The 19,387-nt window shown below is 37.8% G+C and overlaps 1 protein-coding gene across 14 annotated transcripts in view; it reads left to right on the top strand.

Annotated features, from left to right (window-relative positions):
• Positions 1 to 19,387, top strand: part of GOLGB1 (golgin B1) — a 92,694-nt gene that overhangs the window by 4,043 nt on the left and 69,264 nt on the right. For 11 of the 14 annotated variants that reach the window (XM_081234285.1, XM_081234283.1, XM_081234284.1 and 8 more), the window contains exon 2: positions 9,535 to 9,708. The exons of 1 other annotated variant lie outside the window; for it this stretch is intronic. The gene's annotated coding sequence lies outside the window, so the exon portion shown is untranslated. 2 more of the 14 variants (XM_081234290.1, XM_081234289.1) reach the window with 2 other exon arrangements.

Below are 19,387 nucleotides of genomic sequence, written 5' to 3'. Positions count from 1 at the left end.
GACAAGATAAATCCTTGTACTTACCTAGTTTTCACGATACTTAGTTCAGATGATGACCAGTTTATTATTATTATGAACTTGTGAATTTAAACATTTTTGGTGGATTTAAATATCTGTTGCAATTTAATTCATAATCTTATTAGAAACTCAGTTGTTCCTTTGGCCTGTGGGAACTTCTTCAGTTTGTCTCCTGGATCCTTTTGACATGACTCTATGTTAGTCTTTGATAGCTTCCTTGCTATTTTGTATGAAAAAATGTTTCAGGCTCATTTTGTACCATTTCCTGCTTCAGAATTTTAATCAGCCATTTCTCTAAGAAGCCATCCTATTAAAAAAATTTTTTTTAATGGGGAATAGTATTTCAAGACTAGAAATACTTATTGCTTCTCAGTTTGTCATAGTTTTTTTCAATGGACAGAGCTAGGAAAATATATGTACTAAGGTAAACTACCTTGTAGGTTCATAACGATACTTTTTTTTTTGCGGTACACTGGCCTCTCACTGTTGTGGCCTCTCCCGTTGCGGAGCACAGGCTCCGGACGCACAGGCTCAGCGGCCATGGCTCACGGGCCCAGCCGCTCCGCGGCAGCTGGGATCTTCCCAGACCGGGGCACGAACCCGCGTCCCCTGCATCGGCAGGCGGACTCTCAACCACTGAGCCACCAGGGAAGCCCCATACTGGTACTTTTGATTCAAATTCAAGATTAGTTTTTATTTTGGGGTTCTTAATTTCTTTTGTGTTATATGTCTATCTCCTTTTTTCATAATGACTGTATGATAGAATTACTATGCCCATAATTACTCATTTAATTCCACAGGACACATATAATAGTCAAGGAATAATAATACTGATAATGAACACCGCCAATTTTGGTTGTAAAATTTTTCAAGTTTTTTTTTTGTATATGCTATTTACATTTTCCCCATTTTTAAAAATTGGAGCCCTATATGTTGTCAGAGCATATAATCATTAAATACTATGCTGTCTCCATCCCAGTCTTAGTTCTATGAATAACATATTTAGTGCTCACACCAGTCCTTATGATGATGTTTCTTTAGTCATTTTGGTTATGTCAAGCTTTTTCTCTAATAGATGCCTTAGGAAAGGCTCCTGGGAAATTTTTTCATTAATTTTCTTGCCAGTTTGTAACATGCTGTCTGTGCTCTTTATATCTGAAGGTCATTTTTGCTGAAAATAAAATCCTTAGCTCACATTTTCTTTCCTTAAATATCTCAAGTCTGTAACTCCATTTTTTTTTCTGGCAAAAATATTGCTGTTGAAAAGTCTGACCATAGTCTTTTTTTTTTTTTTTGCTTGTAAGTCACATTTCAGCCTAAACCTCAAAGAATTCTTTTTAAGTCCATTAATTTTACTAGAATGTCTTGTTGGTCATTCTGGGTTGATATTCTCAGGTATCTGGTGGCCTCTTTCAATATGTAACTTCAAATCTTTTAAAATTTCAGATAAGTGCTCTTGGCTTTTGTTCTTCGCGTTTGTTCAGTACCTTTGCTTTGGTTTTCTTTTTTGGGGATCCTATTATCCTCATTGCTTATCTGCCATATTTATCACTTTCTCTTGATTCCTTCTTTACTAGTTATTTCTTTGACTTTTTTAGAGAAACAAAGCATTAGGAACAATTTTAAATTTACTATAGAAAATATGCAAAGATAGTTCAGAATTCAGAATACCTCTCACCCAGTATTCTCTAATGTTAGCATGTTACAATAGAAAAGTGCATTTGTCAAAACTAAGAAATTAACACTGATGCGTTACTATTAACTAAACTCCATACTTTGGATACTTCTCTCTAGCTATGAAAATCCTAGATGGCATCTTCTTCCAATAGGAGGCTGTTTTGTCTCCACTGAAAATCTGTTGTTTAGTGTAGCCACCTTCACTAATTATCTTAGCTAGATCTTCTGGATAACTTGCTACAGCTTCTATATCAGCACTTGCTGTTTCACCTTGTTTTAACCTCATGAACCAACCTCTGCTAACTTCAAACTTTTCTTCTGCAGATTCCTCACCTCTCTCAGCCTTCATAGAATTCAAGAGAGTTAGGGCCGTGCTCTGGGTTAGGGTTTGGCTTAAGGGAATGTTGTAGCTGATTTGATCTTCTATCTAGACCACTGAAACTTTCTCCACATCAGCAATAAGCCTCTTTTGCTTTCTTATCATTGTGAGTTCACTGGAGTAGCACTTTTAATTTCCTTCAAGAAATTTTCCTTTGCAATGACAACATGGCTGTTTAGCGCAAGAGGCCTAACTTTCGTCCTCTTTTGACCTCCCTTCCTCACTAAGCTTAATCACTCCTAGCTTTTGATTTAAAGTGAGAGACGTGTGACTCTTCCTTTCACTTGAACACTTAGAGGCCATTGTAAGATTATTAATTGGCCTAATTTCCATACTGTTGTGCCTTAGGGAATAGGGAAGCCCAAGGAGAGGGAGAGATGGGGGAATGGCTGGTGGGTGGAGCAGTTAGGACACATACAGCATTTATTGATTAAGTTCACCACCTGATAAGGGTGTGGTTCATGGTGCCCCACAACAAGTACAATAGTAACATCAAAGATCACAGACCATCATAAATATAAGAATAGTGAAAAGGCTTGAAATAGTGCGAGAGTTAACAGAATGTGACACAGAGAGATATGAAGTGAGCAAATGCTATAGGAAAAATGGTACCAGTAGACTGGCTCAACACAGAGTTGCCACAAACCTTCAATTTGTAAAAAATGCAATATCTGCAAAGTACAATAAGGCAAAGCTCAATAAAACGAGCTATGCCTGTACCATAGTTTATTTAACCATTTACTTGTTGAAGGACATCCTTGCTGATTCCAGTTTGGGGTGCTTACAACTAAAGCTGCTAAGAACATTCATGTATAGATTTATGGGTGAATTTAAGTTTTCATTACTCTGAGATAAATGCCTAGGAGTAAAATTACTGGGTCACAAAGTAGTTACATGTTTAGTTTATGGCTAATTTCTTTTTGATTTTTAAAATTATCCTTCATTTCAAGTTTCTTTTTTTTTTAAGGCAACTTTGTTGTGATTATTCATATACTTATTCCCTTTAGTTTCATCTTTATTTCCAAAATATTTTTTTTAATTTTAAATTATTTCTTGTGTTTCTGCTTCATTTCTGGGTTTTTCTATTTTTTTTATTTTTTTTTTAATTTTTTTGGGGGTTTTTCTATTTTTGATGGGGGATAATTGATAAATTTATTTGTTTTAATTCATATGAAGAAATCACATATATACCTGTGTGTGTGTGTGTTCACCAAAGTTTGCATCATAGAAAATGGTAAGAATATCGAAGTTTAATTTTTCTTTTGTAAAAGTAAATATGATACACATTTCTGTCATATACCTACTGTTTGTGCTCTGCTGTACTGTTAGGTGCTCTACATCCATTTAGCAATTAATACTTAGCCGTTAATTTTTGTTAAGTAGGTGTCAATATTGGAAGTAGATATTTATCATTTTTTAAGCTTCTTTGAGGTGTAATTGACAAAAATGTATATATTTAAGGTGTTAGTGATATGTTGATATATGTATACATTGTTAAATGATTACCCCAGTCAAGCTAATTAATATATTTATCATCTTACATAGTTACCCTTTTTTTTTTTTTTGGAGGTGAGAACATTTAAAATCTACTCTCAGCAAACTACCTGTAGTCACCATGCTGTACATTAGATTCCCAGACATTATTCATCTGGCATAATTGAAATTTTGTACCCTTTAACAAATAGCTCCCCATTTCCCCTACCCTCTACTACCTGGCAATCACTGTTCTACTTTCTGCTTCCTTGAGTTTGACTTTTTTAGATTCCATATATAGATGAGATCATGCAGTACTTGTCTTTCTGTACCTGGCTTATTTCACTACACATAATGTCCTCCAAGTTCATCTATGTTTTCACAAATGGCAGGATTTCCTTATTTTTTTAGGACTGAATAATATTCCATTGTGTGTATATACTGTATACATTTTCTTTATCCATTCATCTGTCAATGGACACTTAGGTTGATTCTGTATTTTAGCTGTTGTGAATAATGCTGCAATGAACGTGGGAGTGCAGATATCTCTTCAAGATACTACTTTCATTTCCTTTGGGTATATACCCAGAAGTGGAATTGCTGGATCAGATGGTAGTTCTATTTTTAGTTTTTTATAGAACCTCCATACTGTTTTTCATAGTGGCCATGCCAATTTACATATCCACCAACAGTGTTCAAGCGTGCCTTTTTCTCCACATCCTGGCCAACACTTGTTATCTTTCGTCTTTTTGATAATAGCCTTTCTAACAGGTCTGAGGTGATGTTGTGATTTTGATTTGCATTCTCTTGATTATTAGTGATGTTGAGCATTTATCATATACATGTTGACCATTTGTATGTCTTCTTTTGAGAAGTGTCTATCCAAATCCTTTGCCCATTTAAAAAATTGGGTTATTTGTTTTCTTGCTATTAAGTTGTTTGAGTTACTTATATATTTTGGATATTAATCCTTTATCAGGTGTGTGGTTTCCAAATATTTTCTTCCATTCCTTAGTTTGTCTCTTCATTTTCTTCATTGTTTCCTTTGCTATGCAGAAGCTTTTTAGTTTGATGGAATCTCATTTTTCTATTTTTGCTTTTGTTGTCTGCACTTTTGGGATCATAACCAAGAAATAATTGCCCACACGAATGTCGAGAAACCTTTTTTTCTATGTTTCTTCTACTAGTTTTACAGTTCAGGTCTTGTGTTCAAGTTTTTAACCAAGTTGGAATTAATTTTTGTATGTGGTGTGAGATAAGGGTCCAATTTCATTCTTCTGCATGTGGATATCCAGTTTTCCCAATACCATTTATTGAAAAGACTGTCCTTTACTCGTTGTCTATACTTGGCACCTTCTTTGATGATGAATTGATCATCCTTGCTTTGGCCATTTACTCATTGTCTATACTTGGCACCTTCTTTGATGATGAATTGATCATCCTTGCTTTGGCTTTTCAGGGTCTTTTGTGGTTCTATATGATTTTAGGATTTTTTTTCTATTTCTGTGAAAAAAAAGCCAGTGGAGTTTTGATAAGGATTGTGCTGACTCTGTACATTGCTTTGAGTGGTATGTACATTTTAACAATATTAACTCTTCTGATCCATGAACACAGGATATCTTTGCATTTATTTGTGTCTTCTTTAATCTCTTTCACCAATGTTTTATAGTTTTCAGTGCACAGATCTTTCACCTCCTTCATTAAATTTATTCCTAAGTAGTTTATTATTATTTTTGGTGCTATTAAACATGGGTTTGTTTTCTTAATTTATTATTTTTTTGGCTAGCTCATTGTTAGTGTATAAAAACAATAACTTTTGTATACTGATTTTGTATCCTTTGACTTTACTGAGTTCATTTATTAGTTTTAACAGCGTTTTCGTGGATTCTTTAGAGTTTTCTATATGTAAGATCATGTCTTCTGCAGAGACAATTTTACTTCTTTCTTTCTGATTTGGATGCCTTTTATTTATTTTTCTTGCCTAATTACTCTCCCTAGAAATTCCAGGACTATACTGAGTAGAAGTGGTGAGAATAGGCATCCTTGTCTTGTTTCTGATCTTAGAGGAAAAGCTTTCAGCTTTTCACCATTGAGTATGATGTTAGCTGTGGGCTTGTCATATACAAACTTATTATGTTGAGATACATCCCATTTGTATCTAATTTGTGCAGTTTTTATCATGAAAGAGTGTTGGATTTTGTCAAATGCTTTTTCTGCATCTATTCAGATGATTTTATGATATTTATCCTTCATTTTGTTCATATGGTGTATCACATTAATTGATTTGTGGATGTTGAACCATCCTTGCATCCAAGGAATAAATTCTACCTGATCATGGTGTATGGTTCTGCTAGTGTGAAGCTGAATTTGATCTGTTAGTATTTTGTTGAGAATTTTTGCATCTATGTTCATCAGGGACATAGGGCTGTAATTTTCTCTTCCTGTAGTGTCCTTGTATGGATTCATTATCAGGTAACGCTAGCCTTGTAAGATGAATTTGAAAGTGTTCCCTCCTCTTCGATTTTTGGGAAGAGTTTGAAAAGGATTGGCATTAATTCTTCTTTAAATATTTGGTAGAATTCACCAGTGAAGCCACCAGGTCCTGGACATTTCTTAGTTAAGAGGTTTTTTATTACTGTTTCTTACTGTTATTGGTCTCTTCAGATTTTCTATTTCTTCATGAATGAGTCTTGGTAGGTTGTGTGTTTCTAGAAATTTATCCATTTCTTCAAGGTTATCCAATTTTTTGGCATGTAATTGTATATTGTAGTCTCTTATGATCCTTTGTATTTCTGTGATATCCATCGTAATGTCTTTTATTTATTTATGTATTTATTTTTGGCTGCTTTGGGTCTTTGTTGCTGTGTGCGGGCTTTCTCTAGTTGCAGCAAGTGGGGGCTACCCTTCATTGTGGTGCACGGGCTTCTCATTGTGGTGGTTTATCTTGTTGTGGAGCACAGGCTTTAGGTGCATGGGCTTCAGTAGTTGTGGCACATGAGCTCAGTAGTTGTGGCACATGAGCTCAGTAGTTGTGGCTCATGGGCTCTAGAGCACAGATTCAGTAGTTGTGGTGCATGGGCTTAGTTGCTTCACAGCATGTGGGTTCTTCCTGGACCAGGGCTTGAACGCGTGTCCCCTGCATTGGCAGGTGGATTCTTAACCACTGTGCCACCAGGAGAGACCCTGTCTTTCCTTTCACATATACTTTTATTTGAATTTTCTCCTTTCTTTCTTAGTTGATATACCTAATAGTTGGTCAATTTTATCTTTATAGAAAATCACTTAGTTTCATCGATCTTTTCTATTGTTTTTATACACTTCAGTTCATTTATTTCTGCTCTGATCTTGGTTATTTCCTTCCTTCTGCTAACTTTCAGCTTTTTCTTGTTCCTTAAGGTGTAAAGTTACGTTGTTTATTCGAGATGTTTCTTTCTTTAAAGGTGGGCATTTGTTGCTATAAAATTTCCTCTTAGGGAACTTACCTCAACATAATAAAGGCCATATATGACAAACCCACAGCCAACATCATTTTCAGTGGTGAAAAACTGAAACCATTTCCTCTAAGATCAGGAACAAGACAAGGTTGTCCACTCTCACGACTATTATTCAACATAATTTTGGAAGTTTTAGCCACAGCAATCAGAGAAGAAAAAGAAATAAAAAGAATCCAAATTCGAAAAGAAGAAGTAAAGCTGTCACTGTTTGCACATGACATGATACTACACATAGAGAATCCTAAAGATGCTACCAGAAAACTACTAGAGCTAATCAATGAATTTGGTAAAGTAGCAGGATACAAAATTAATGCACAGAAATCTCTTGCATTCCTATACACTAATGATGAAAAATCTGAAAGAGAAATTAAGGAAACACTCCCATTTACCATTGCAACAAAAAGAATAAAATACCTAGGAATAAACCTACCTAAGAAGACAAAAGACCTGTACGCAGAAAACTATAAGATACTGATGGAAGAAATTAAAGATGATACAAACAGATGGAGAGATATACCATGTTCTTGGATTGGAAGAATCAACATTGTGAAAATGACTGTACTACTCAAAACAATCTACAGATTCAAAGCAATCCCTATCAAACTACCAATGGCATTTTTCACAGAACTAGAACAAAAAATTTCACAATTTGTATGGAAGCACAAATGACCCCGAATAGCCAAAGCAATCTTGAGAAAGAAAAACGGAGCTGGAGGAATCAGGTTCCCTGACTTCAGACTATACTACAAAGCTACATTAATCAAGACAGTATGGTACTGGCACAAAAACAGAAATATAGATCAATGGAACAGGACAGAAAGCCCAGAGATAAATCCATGCACATATGGTCACCTTATCTTTGATAAAGGAGGAAAGACTATACAATGGAGAAAAGACAGCATCTTCAATAAGTGGTGCTGGGAAAACTGGACAGCTACATGTAAAAGAATGAAATTAGAACACTCCCTAACACCATACACAAAAATAAACTCAAATTGGATTAAAGACCTAAATGTAAGGCCAGAGACTTAGAGGAAAACATAGGCCCAACACTCTATGACATAAATCACAGCAAGATCCTTTTTCACCCACCTCCTACAGAAATGGAAATAAAAAGAAAAATAAATGGGACCTAATGAAACTTCAAAGCTTTTGCACAGCAAAAGAAACCATAAACAAGACCAAAAGACAACCCTCAGAATGGAGAAAATATTTGCAAAAGAAGCAACTGACAAAGGATTAATCTCCAAAATTTACAAACAGCTCATTCAGCTCAATATCAAAAAAACAAACAACCAATCCAAAAATGAGCAGAAGACCTAAATAGACATTTCTCCAAAGAAGGTATACAGGTTGCCAACAAACACATGAAAGGATGCTCAACATCACTGCTCATTAGAGAAATGCAAATCAAAACTTCAGTGAGATATCACCTCACACCAGTCAGAATGACCATCATCAAAAAATCTACAAATAATAAATGCTGGAGAGGGTGTGAAGAAAAGGGAACCCTCTTGCACTGCTGGGGGGAATGTAAATTGATACAGCCACTATGGAGAACAGTACAGAGGTTCCTTAAAAAACTAAAACTAGAACTACCATACGACCCACAATCCCACTACTGGGCATATACCCTGAGAAAACCATAATTCAAAAAGAGTCATATACCACAATATTCATTGCATCTCTATTTACAATAGCCAGGACATGGAAGCAACCTAAGTGTCCATCGACAGATGAATGGATAAAGAAGATGTGGCCCATATATACAGTGGGATAATACTTAGCCATAAAAAGAAATGAAATTGAGTTATTTGTAGTGAGGTGGATGGACCTAGAGTCTGTCATACAGAGTGAAGTAAGTCAGAAAGAGAAAATCAAATTCTGTATGCTAACACATATATATGGAATCTAAAAAAAAAAAAAAAAAACAAGAAATGGTTCTGAAGAACCTAGGGGCAGGACAGGAATAAAGACGTAGACATAGAGAATGGACTTGAGGACACGGGGAGGGGGCAGGGTAAGCTGAGATGAAGTGAGAGAGTGGCATGGACATACATACACTACCAAATGTAAAATAGATAGCTAGTGGAAAGCAGCCACATAGCACAAGGAGATCAGCTCGGTGCTTTGTGACCACTTAGAGCAGTGGGATGGGGAGGATGGGAGGGAGACGCAAGAGGGAGGAGATATGGTGTTATATGTATATGTATAGCTGATTCACTTTGTTTTAAAGCAGAAACTATCACACTATTGTAAAGCAATTATACTTCAATAAAGATGTTAAAATAATAATAATAAAAAACAAACAGATAAACTTCCCTCTTAGACCTACGTCCCATAAGTTTTGATATGTCATGTTTTCATTTTCATCTGTCTCAAGATAGTTTTTGATTTCCCTTTTGATTTCTTCTTTGACCCGTTGGTTTTTCAGAGTGTGTTAATTTTCACGTTTGTGAATTTTCCATTTTTCCTCTTGTTATTGATTTCTAGTTTCATGCCATTGTGTTAAGAAATGATACGCAGGACCTGGGGGAACATGGCGGAAGAGTAAGACGTGGAGATCACCTTCCTCCCCACAGATACACCAGAAATTCATCTACACGTAGAACAACTCCTACAGAACACCTACTGAACACTGGCAGAAGACCTCAGACTTCCCAAAAGGCAAGAAACTCCCCACGTACCTGGGTAGGGCAAAAGCAAAAAGAACAAACAGAGACAAAAGGATAGGGACGGGACCTGCACCAGTGGGAGGGAGCTGTGAAGGAGGAAAGGTTTCCACACACTAGAAGCCCGTTTGCAGGCGGAGACTGTGGGTGGCGGAGGGGGAAAGCTTCGGAGCCACGGAGGAGAGCACAGCCACAGGTTTGCGGAGGACAAAGCGGAGAGATGCCCGCACAGAGGATCGGTGCCGACCGGCACTCACCAGCCCGAGAGGCTTGCCTGTTCGCCCACCGGGGTGGGCGGGCCTGGGAGCTGAGGCTCGGGTTCGGTCGGAGTGCAGGGAGAGGACTGGGGTTGGCGGCGTGAACACAGCCTGAAGTGGTTAGTGCACCACGGCTAACTGGGAGGGAGTCCGGGAAAAAGTCTGGAGCTGCCGAAGAGGCAAGAGACTTCTTCATCCCTATTTGTTTCCTGGTGTGCGAGGAGAGGGAATTAAGAGCGCTGCTTAAAGGAGCTCCAGAGACGGGCGCGAGCTGTGGCTAACAGTGCGGACCCCAGAGACGGGCGTGGGACAGTGGGGCTGCTTCTGCCGCCGCCAAGAAGCCTGTGTGCGAGCACAGGTCACTGTCCATGCCGCCCCTCCAGGGAGCCTGTGCAGCCTGCCACTGCCAGGGTCCCAGGATCCAGAGACGGCTTCCCTGGGAGAGCGCACAGCGCGCCTCGGGCTGGTGTAACGTCACGCTGGCCTCTGCCGCCGCAGGCTTGCCCCACACTCTGTATCCCTCCCTGCCCCCGGCCTGAGTGAGCCAGAGTCCCCGAATCAGGTGCTCCTTTAAACTCATCCTGTCTGAGTGAAAACCAGACGCTCTCTGGCGACCTACATGCAGAGGTGGGGCCAAATCCAAGAATCATCCCAAATTGAGGAGGTGGGCTTTGAGAGCAAGATTTATGATATTTTCCCTTTTCCTCTTTTTACAATGAATTATCCCAAATTGAGGAGGTGGACTTTGAGAGATTTATGATTTTCCCCCTTTTTCTCTTTTTGTGAATGTGCCTGTGTATGCATCTGTATGAGATTTTGTCTGTATAGCCTTGCTTCCACCATTTGTCCCAGGTTTCTATCCATCCATTGTTTTTATTTCTTTAATTTTTAAGAAATTTTTTTAACAATTATTTTTTAAATTTTAATAATACTATTATATTTTATCATACTTTATTCTATTTACTTCATTTTTTCTCTTCCTTTTTTTCCTACCTTCTCTCCATCCTCTCTCCCTCCCTCCCTTCTTTCCTTCCTTCTGTCCGTCCTTCTTTCTTTCTTTCTTTCTTTCTTTCTTCTACTAATTCTTTCTTCCTACTTTTTCTCCCTTTTATTCTGAGCCGGGTGGATGAAAGGCTCTTGGTGCTGCAGCCAGGAGTCAGGGCTGTGCCTCTGAGGTGGGAGAGCCAACTTCAGGACACAGGTCCACAAGAGACCTCCCAGCTCCACATAATATCAAACGGCGAAAATCTCCCAGAGATCTCCATCTCAACATCAGCACCCAGCTTCACTCAATGACCAACAAGCTACAGTGCGGGTCACCCTACGCCAAGCAACTAGCAACACAGGAACACAACCCCGCCCATTAGCAGAGAGGCTGCCTAAAAACATAATAAGGCCAAAGACACCCCAAAACACACCACCAGATGTGGACCTGTCCACCAGAAAGACAAGATCGAGCCTCATCCACCAGAACACAGGCACCAGTCCCCTCCAACAGGAAGCCTACACGACCCACTGAAACAACCTTAACCACTGGGGACAGACACCAAAAACAACGGGAACTACGAACCTGCAGCCTGCAAAAAGGAGACCCCAAACACAGTAAGATAAGCAAAATGAGAAGACAGAAAAACACACAGCAGGTGAAGGAGCAAGATAAAAACCCACCAGACCTAACAAATGAAGAGGTAATAGGCAGTCTACCTGAAAAAGAATTCAGAATAATGATAGTAAAGATGATCCAAGATTCTATTTCCAAGATCCAAAATCTTGGAAATAGAATAGACAAAATGCAAGAAACAGTTAACAAGGACCTAGAAGAACTAAAGATGAATCAAGCATCGATTAAAAACACAATAAATGAAATGAAAAATACTCTAGATGGGATCAATAGCAGAATAACTGAGGCAGAAGAACGGATAAGTGATGTGGAAGATAAAATAGTGGAAATAACTACTGCAGAGCAGAAGAAAGGAAAAAGAATGAAAAGAACAGAGGACAGTCTCATAGACCTCTGGGACAACATTAAACACACCAACATTGGAATGATAGGGGTTCCAGAAGAAGAGAAAAAGAAAGGGACTGAAAATATTTGAAGAGATTATAGCTGAAAACTTCCCTAATATGGGAAAGGAAATAGTTAATCAAGTCTAGGAGGCACAGAGAGTCCCATACAGAATAAATCCAAGGAGAAATACGCCAAGACACATATTAATCAAACTGTCAAATATTAAACACAAAGAAAACATATTAAAAGCAGCAAGGGAAAAACAACAAATAACACACAAGGGAATCCCCATCAGGTTAACAGCTGATCTCTCAGAAACTCTACAAGCCGAAGGGAGTGGCAGGACATATTTAAAGTGATGAAGGAGAAAAACCTGCAACCAAGATTACTCTACCCAGCAAGGATCTCATTCAGATTTGATGGAAAAATTAAAACCTTTACAGACAAGCAAAAGCTGAGAGAGTTCAGCACCACCAAAACAGCTTTACAACAATTACTAAAGGAACTTTTCTAGGCAAGTAACACAAGAGAAGGAAAAGACCTACAATAACGAACCCAAAACAATTAAGAAACTGGGAATAGGAACATACATATCGATAATTACCTTAAATGTAAAAGGACTAAATGCTCCCAGCAAAAAACACAGATTGGCTGAATGGATACAAAAACAAGACCCATATATATGCTGTCTACAAGAGACCCACTTCAGACCTAGAGACACATGCAGATTGAAAGTAAGGGGATGGAAAAAGACATTCCATGCAAATGGAAATCAAAAGAAAGCTGGAGTAGCAATTCTCATATCAGACAAAATAGACTTTAAAATAAAGACTATTAGAAGAGACAAAGAAGGACACTACATAATGATCAAGGGATCGATCCAAGAAGAAGATATAACAATTGTAAATATTTATGCACCCAACATAGGAGCACCTCAATACATAAGGCAAATACAGCCATAAAAGGGGAAATCGACAGTAACACACTCATAGTAGGGGACTTTAACACCCCGCTTTCACCAATGGACAGATCATCCAAAATGAAAATAAATAAGGAAACACAAGCTTTAAATGATACATTAAACAAGATGGACTTAATTGATATTTATAGGACATTCCATCCAAAAACAACAGAATACACATTTTTCTCAAGTTCTCGTGGAACATTCTCCAGGATAGATCATATCTTGGGTCACAAATCAAGCCTTGGTAAATTTAAGAAAATTTAAACTGTATCAAGTATCTTTTCCGACCACAATGCTATGAGACTAGACATCAATTACAGGAAAAGATGTGTAAAAAATACAAACACATTGGACTTCCCTGGTGGCGCAGTGGTTGAGAGTCCACCTGCCGATGCAGGGGACACGGGTTCGTGCCCCAGTCTGGGAAGATCCCACATGCTGCGGAGCGGCTGGGCCCGTGAGCCATGGCCTCTGAGCCTGCGTGTCCGGAGCCTGTGCTCCGCAACGGGAGGGGCCACAACAGTGAGAGGCCCATGTAATGCAAAAAAAAAAAAAAAAAAAAAAAAAAAAAAACACATGGAGGCTAAACAATACACTACTCAATAACGAAGTGATCACTGAAGAAATCAAAGAGGAAATTAAAAAATACCTAGAAACAAATGACAGTGGAGACACGACGACCCAAAACCTATGGGACACGGCAAAAGCAGTTTTAGGGGGGCAGTTTATAGCAATACAATCCCACCTTAAGAAACAGGAAACATTTCGAGTAAACAACCTGACCCTGCACCTAAAGCAATTAGAGAAAGAAGAACAAAAAACCCCCAAAGTTAGCAGAAGGAAAGAAATCATAAAGATCAGATCAGAAATAAATGAAAAAGAAATGAAGGAAACGATAGCAAAGATCAATAAAACTAAAAGCTGGTGTTTTGAGAAGATAAACAAAATTGATAAACCATTAGCCAGACTCATCAAGAAAAAAGGGAGAAGACTCAAATCAATAGAATTAGAAATGAAAAAGGAGAAATAACAACTGACACTGCAGAAATACAAAAGATCATGAGAGATTACTACAAGAAACTCTATACTAATAAAATGGACAACCTGGAAGAAATGGACAAATTCTTAGAAATGGACAACCTGCCGAGACTGACTCAGGAAGAAATAGAAAATATGAATAGACCAATCACAAGCACTGAAATTGAAACTGTGATTAAAAATCTTCCAACAAACAAAAGCCCAGGACCAGATGGCTTCACAGGTGAATTCTATAAAACATTTAGGGAAGAGCTAACACCTATCCTTCTCAAACTCTTCCAAAGTATAGCAGAGGGAGGAGCACTCCCAAACTCATTCTACGAGGCCACCATCACCTTGATACCAAAACCAGACAAGGATGTCACAAAGAAAGAAAACTACAGGCCAATATCACTGATGAACATAGATGCAAAAATCCTCAACAAAATACTAGCAAACAGAATCCAACAGCACATTAAAAGGATCATACACCATGATCAAGTGGGGTTTATTCCAGGAATGCAAGGATTCTTCAATATACAGATATCAATCAATGTGACACATCATATTAACAAATTGAAGGAGAAAAACCATATGATAATCTCAATAGATGCAGAAAAAGCTTTTGACAAAATTCAACACCCTTTTATGATAAAAACCCTGCAGAAAGTAGGCATAGTGGGAACTTTCCTCAACATAATAAAGGCCATGTATGACAAACCCACAGCCAACATCGTCCTCAATGGTGAAAAACTGAAACCATTTCCACTAAGATCAGGAACAAGACAAGGCTGCCCACTCTCACCACTATTATTCAACTTAGTTTTGGAAGCTTTAGCCACAGCAATCACAGAAGAAAAGGAAATAAAGAATCCAAATTGGAAAAGAAGAAGTAAAACTTTCACTGTTTGCAGATGACATGATACTATACATAGAGAATCCTAAAGATGCTACCAGAAAACTACTAGAGCTAATTAATGAATTTGGTAAAGTAGCAGGATACAAAATTAATGCACAGAAATCTCTGGCATTCCTGTACACTAATGATGAAAAATCTGAAAGTGAAATCAAGAAAACACTCCCATTTACCATTGCAACAAAAAGAATAAAATATTTAGGAATAAACCTACCTAAGGAGACAGAAGACCTGTATGCAGAAAATTACAAGACACTGATGAAAGAAATTAAGGATGATACAAGTAGATGGAGAGATATACCATGTTCTTGGATTGGAAGAATCAATATTGTGAAAATGACTCTACTACCCAAAGCAATCTACAGATTCAATGCAATCCCTATCAAACTACCACTGGCATTTTTCACAGAACTAGAACAAAAAATTTCAAAATTTGTTTGGAAAAACAAAAGACCCTGAATAGCCAAAGCAATCTTGAGAACGAAAAACGGAGCTGGAGGAATCAGGCTCCGTGACTTCAGACTATACTACAAAGCTACAGTAATCAAGACAGTGTGGTACTGGCACAAAAACAGAAAGATAGATCAATGGAACAGGATAGAAAGCCCAGTGATAAACCCACAGACATATGGTCACCTTATCTTTGATAAAGGAGGCAGGAATGTACAGTGGAGAAAGGACAGCCTCTTCAATAAGTGGTGCTGGGAAAACTGGACAGGGACATGTAAAAGTATGAGATTAGATCACTCCCTAACACCATACACAAAAATAAGCTCAAAATGGATTAAAGACCTAAATGTAAGGCCAGAAACTATCAAACTCTTGGAGGAAAGCATAGGCAGAACACTCTATGACATAAACCACAGCAAGATCCTTTTGGACCCACCTCCTAGAGAAATGGAAATAAAAACAAAAATAAGCACACGGGACCTAATGAAACTTCAAAGCTTTTGCACAGCAAAGGAAACCATAAACAAGACCAAAAGACAACCCTCAGAATGGGAGAAAATATTTGCAAATGAAGCAACTGACGGGATTAATCTCCAAACTTTATAAGCAGCTCATGCAGCTCAATAGCAAAAAAACAAACAATCCAATCCAAAAATGGGCAGAATACCTAAATAGACATTTCTGCAAAGAAGATATACAGACTGCCAACAAACACATGAAAGAATGCTCAACATCATTAATCATTAGAGAAATGCAAATCAAAACTACAATGAGATATCATCTCACACTTGTCGGAATGGCCATCATCAAAAAATCTAGAAACAATAAATGCTGGAGAGGGTGTGGAAAAAAGGGAACCCTCTTGCACTGTGGGTGGGAATGTAAATTGATACAGCCGCTATGGAGAACAGTATGGAGGTTCCTTAAAAAACTACAAATAGAACTACCATATGATCCAGCAATCCCACTACTAGGCATATACCTTGAGAAAACCATAATTCAAAAAGATATGTACCAAAGTGTTCATTGCAGCTCTATTCACAATAGCCCAGAGATGGAAACAACCTAAGTGTCCATCATCAGATGAATGGATAAAGAAGATGTGGCACATATATACAATGGAATATTACTCAGCCATAAAAAGAATCAAAATTGTGCTATTTGTAATGAGGTGGATACACCCAGAGTCTGTCATACAGAGTGAAGTAAGTCAGAAAGGGAAAGACAAATACCGTATGCTAACACATATATCTGGAATTTAAGAAAAAAAAATGTGAAGAACCTACGGGTAAAACAGGAATAAAGACACAGACCTACTTGAGAATGGACTTGAGGATATGGGGAGGGGGAAGGGTGATGTGACAAAGCGAGAGAGAGAGAGGCATGGGCATATATACACTACCAAACGTAAGGTAGATAGATAGTGGGAAGCAGCCGCATAGCACAGGGAGATCCGCTTGGTGCTTTGTGACCACCTGGAGGGGTGAGATAGGGAGGGTGGGAGGGAGGGAGACGCAAGAGGGAAGGGATATGGGAACAGATGTGTATGTATAACTGATTCACTTTGTTATAAAGCGGAAACTAATAAAAAAAAAGAAATGATACTCAATGTGATTTCAGTCTACTTAAATTTGTTAAGACTTCTTTTGTGGTCCAACATATGATCTATCCTAAAGAATGTTACATATGCACTTGAAAAAAGCACATGTTCTCCTGCTGTTGGATGGAATGTTCTATATATGTTTGTTAGGTCTTTTCTGTATAATGTGTTGTTCAAGTCCAGTGTTTCCTTATTGCTTTTGTGTCTGGATGATCTATCCATTGTTGAAAGTGGGATATTGAAGTCTCCTACTGTTATTGTATTGCTACCTGTTTCTCCCTTCAATTCTGTTAAAATTTGCTAAATATAATTAGGTGTTTTAATTTTGGGTGCATATACATTCACAAGTGTTATATCCTGTTATAGACTTACAAGTTCATATCCTGTTATGTATGAATTGATCTCTTCTGTCATTATATAAAACGTTCTCTGTCTCTTGGTCAGTTTTTTACTTGAAGTCTGTTTTGTCTAAGTACAGCTACCCCTGCTTTCTTTTGGTTACTATTTGCATGGAATATCTTTTTCCATCCCTTCACTTTCAGACTGTGTGTATCCTTAGAGATCAAGTGAGTCTCTTGTGGACAGCATATAGTTGGATCTTGTTTTTTTAATCCATTCAGCCACTTGATGTCTTTTGATTGGAACATTTAATCCATTTACTTTTAAAGTAATTACTGAAAGGTAAGGACTTACCTATTGCCATTTGGTTAATAGTTTTCTCACTATTTTATAGTTCCTTTGTTCCTTTCTCTTCTCTTGCTGTCTTCCTGGGTTTTTCAACTTCTGATGTATATTTTTTCATGTCTTAATAATTTTTAATGCCTTTCAGTTCTTTTAGTAGGTTATGGTTCTGAATTGTATTTGAGAATGGCTCTTTGACATGCTTCCATTTCCTTTATGGATATTGTTTTGCTCATTTTCCTTATAATAACTTTATATGGAGATTGTGTTACTTTTCAGCTGCGCATCTTTATGTTTATTTACTGTTGCTGAACTTTTAGAATACTTATTTTGCATAGCTTTTCTAACCTCACAGAGCTTCTGCTTATGTTTTCTACTATTGTTCAAATATATGGCAGCTGGATTTCTGAGATTTCCTGACTCTTGTCCTACCAACCCCATTTTATCTTTATATGGATCTTCCTTTGGTCTCTGTTAATTCTGTCTTGATGATTTTTCATTCTACTCTCAGAAAATTCTCCTCAGTGGGGGCCCTATTCTGAAAAAGAGCCCTGGCTGTTCAGTTGGAGAATGCATGTGGCCTGCGCTGCCTTAGCCACTTCAGACCTTGCAGGTTTCTTGTACTTACCTGTTGTTGGAGTGGGCATGCATTTCCCTTTTCCAGCTACTGTTCTTGAATTGGCTGGATACATTTTCCAGTGAATACCCACTGGATTTTTTGTGGTTCTCTTGGTATTAAGTCTGTTGTGCTCTTACAGTTTCTACAGGGGAGATAAAATTTTGCCTCTGTGCTCTAAGGGTTTTTGGCTAGGTCTGAGAATTAAATTGTTGTAGGAAAGATTAGCAGGAGAAAAGCATACAAATTTATTTAATATCAGTTTTATGTGGCATGGGAGCCCTTATAAGGAAATGAAGACCCAAAGAAGCAGTTAGAATCTAACATCTATACACTGAGTTGCTCAAACAGCAGTAAATTGTGAAAATAAGACAACAGAAGGAGGTCATTAATCATAGAGCAGTGACTTGGGAGATAAGGGTTAGTTTACCAGGTTTGTTTTTACAGATTTCTTTTGGGTTCAGCTCCCATTCCTGGAGACAGTATTACTTTTCTTCCTGGTATAGAGAGAACATCTTCCATATGGGTGTTTTATCTCTTCCTTTCAGGGAGAAAAATGGGAGATCAGCACACCCTACTTTTACCTGCTGTTTTTCAAGTGCTTTAGCTCAAAATAACCCTTCTGCCAAGTGACATATTTTGGAGTGAGTGGCACATTCTGCTACCCTTTGCTTCCCTTTATTCCTCCTGCATGGACAACAGTGATACACAGATCTTGTGGCTTTTGGTGTTTTTTCTATACCCATGTTTATTTTGGAGTTTGTGGGAAACTTTGCCTCATTTTATTTGTTTGCTTGTTCGTTTTGGTAAAGGCTGTCCATGGGTTTTTTATTTTGTTATCTAATTGCTTTGTCTGTTTTTATGTGGGAATTTAGGAAGATCCAAAAGCTATGCTATCTGCTATTACCATCTTCTCAGAGTCCTATCGGTTCAGTTTTTTTTGTTTGTTTTTCCTTTTGCTTCTTCCCAACAGGGTCTGAAAAATCTGAAGATAAAATGCTTCTGCTTGATATGTTAGGTTCTATTATGACTATTTGATTAGTACACATTTCTGTGCAATAAAGACTTTAGTTATAGTGTTCATTTCCTTCATTAATGATTACTATAGAAAAATGAATGTCTAGCGCTAAAAAGAAAGTTTAGAGTCTGTGTCCTGGTGAATTTT

The sequence above is a fragment of the Mesoplodon bidens genome (genome assembly GCF_964165515.1).
Source record: "Mesoplodon bidens genome assembly, chromosome: 5".
In the NCBI taxonomy this organism is placed as follows: domain Eukaryota; kingdom Metazoa; phylum Chordata; class Mammalia; order Artiodactyla; family Ziphiidae; genus Mesoplodon; species Mesoplodon bidens.
This window is presented reverse-complemented; position numbering and strand designations above follow the sequence as displayed.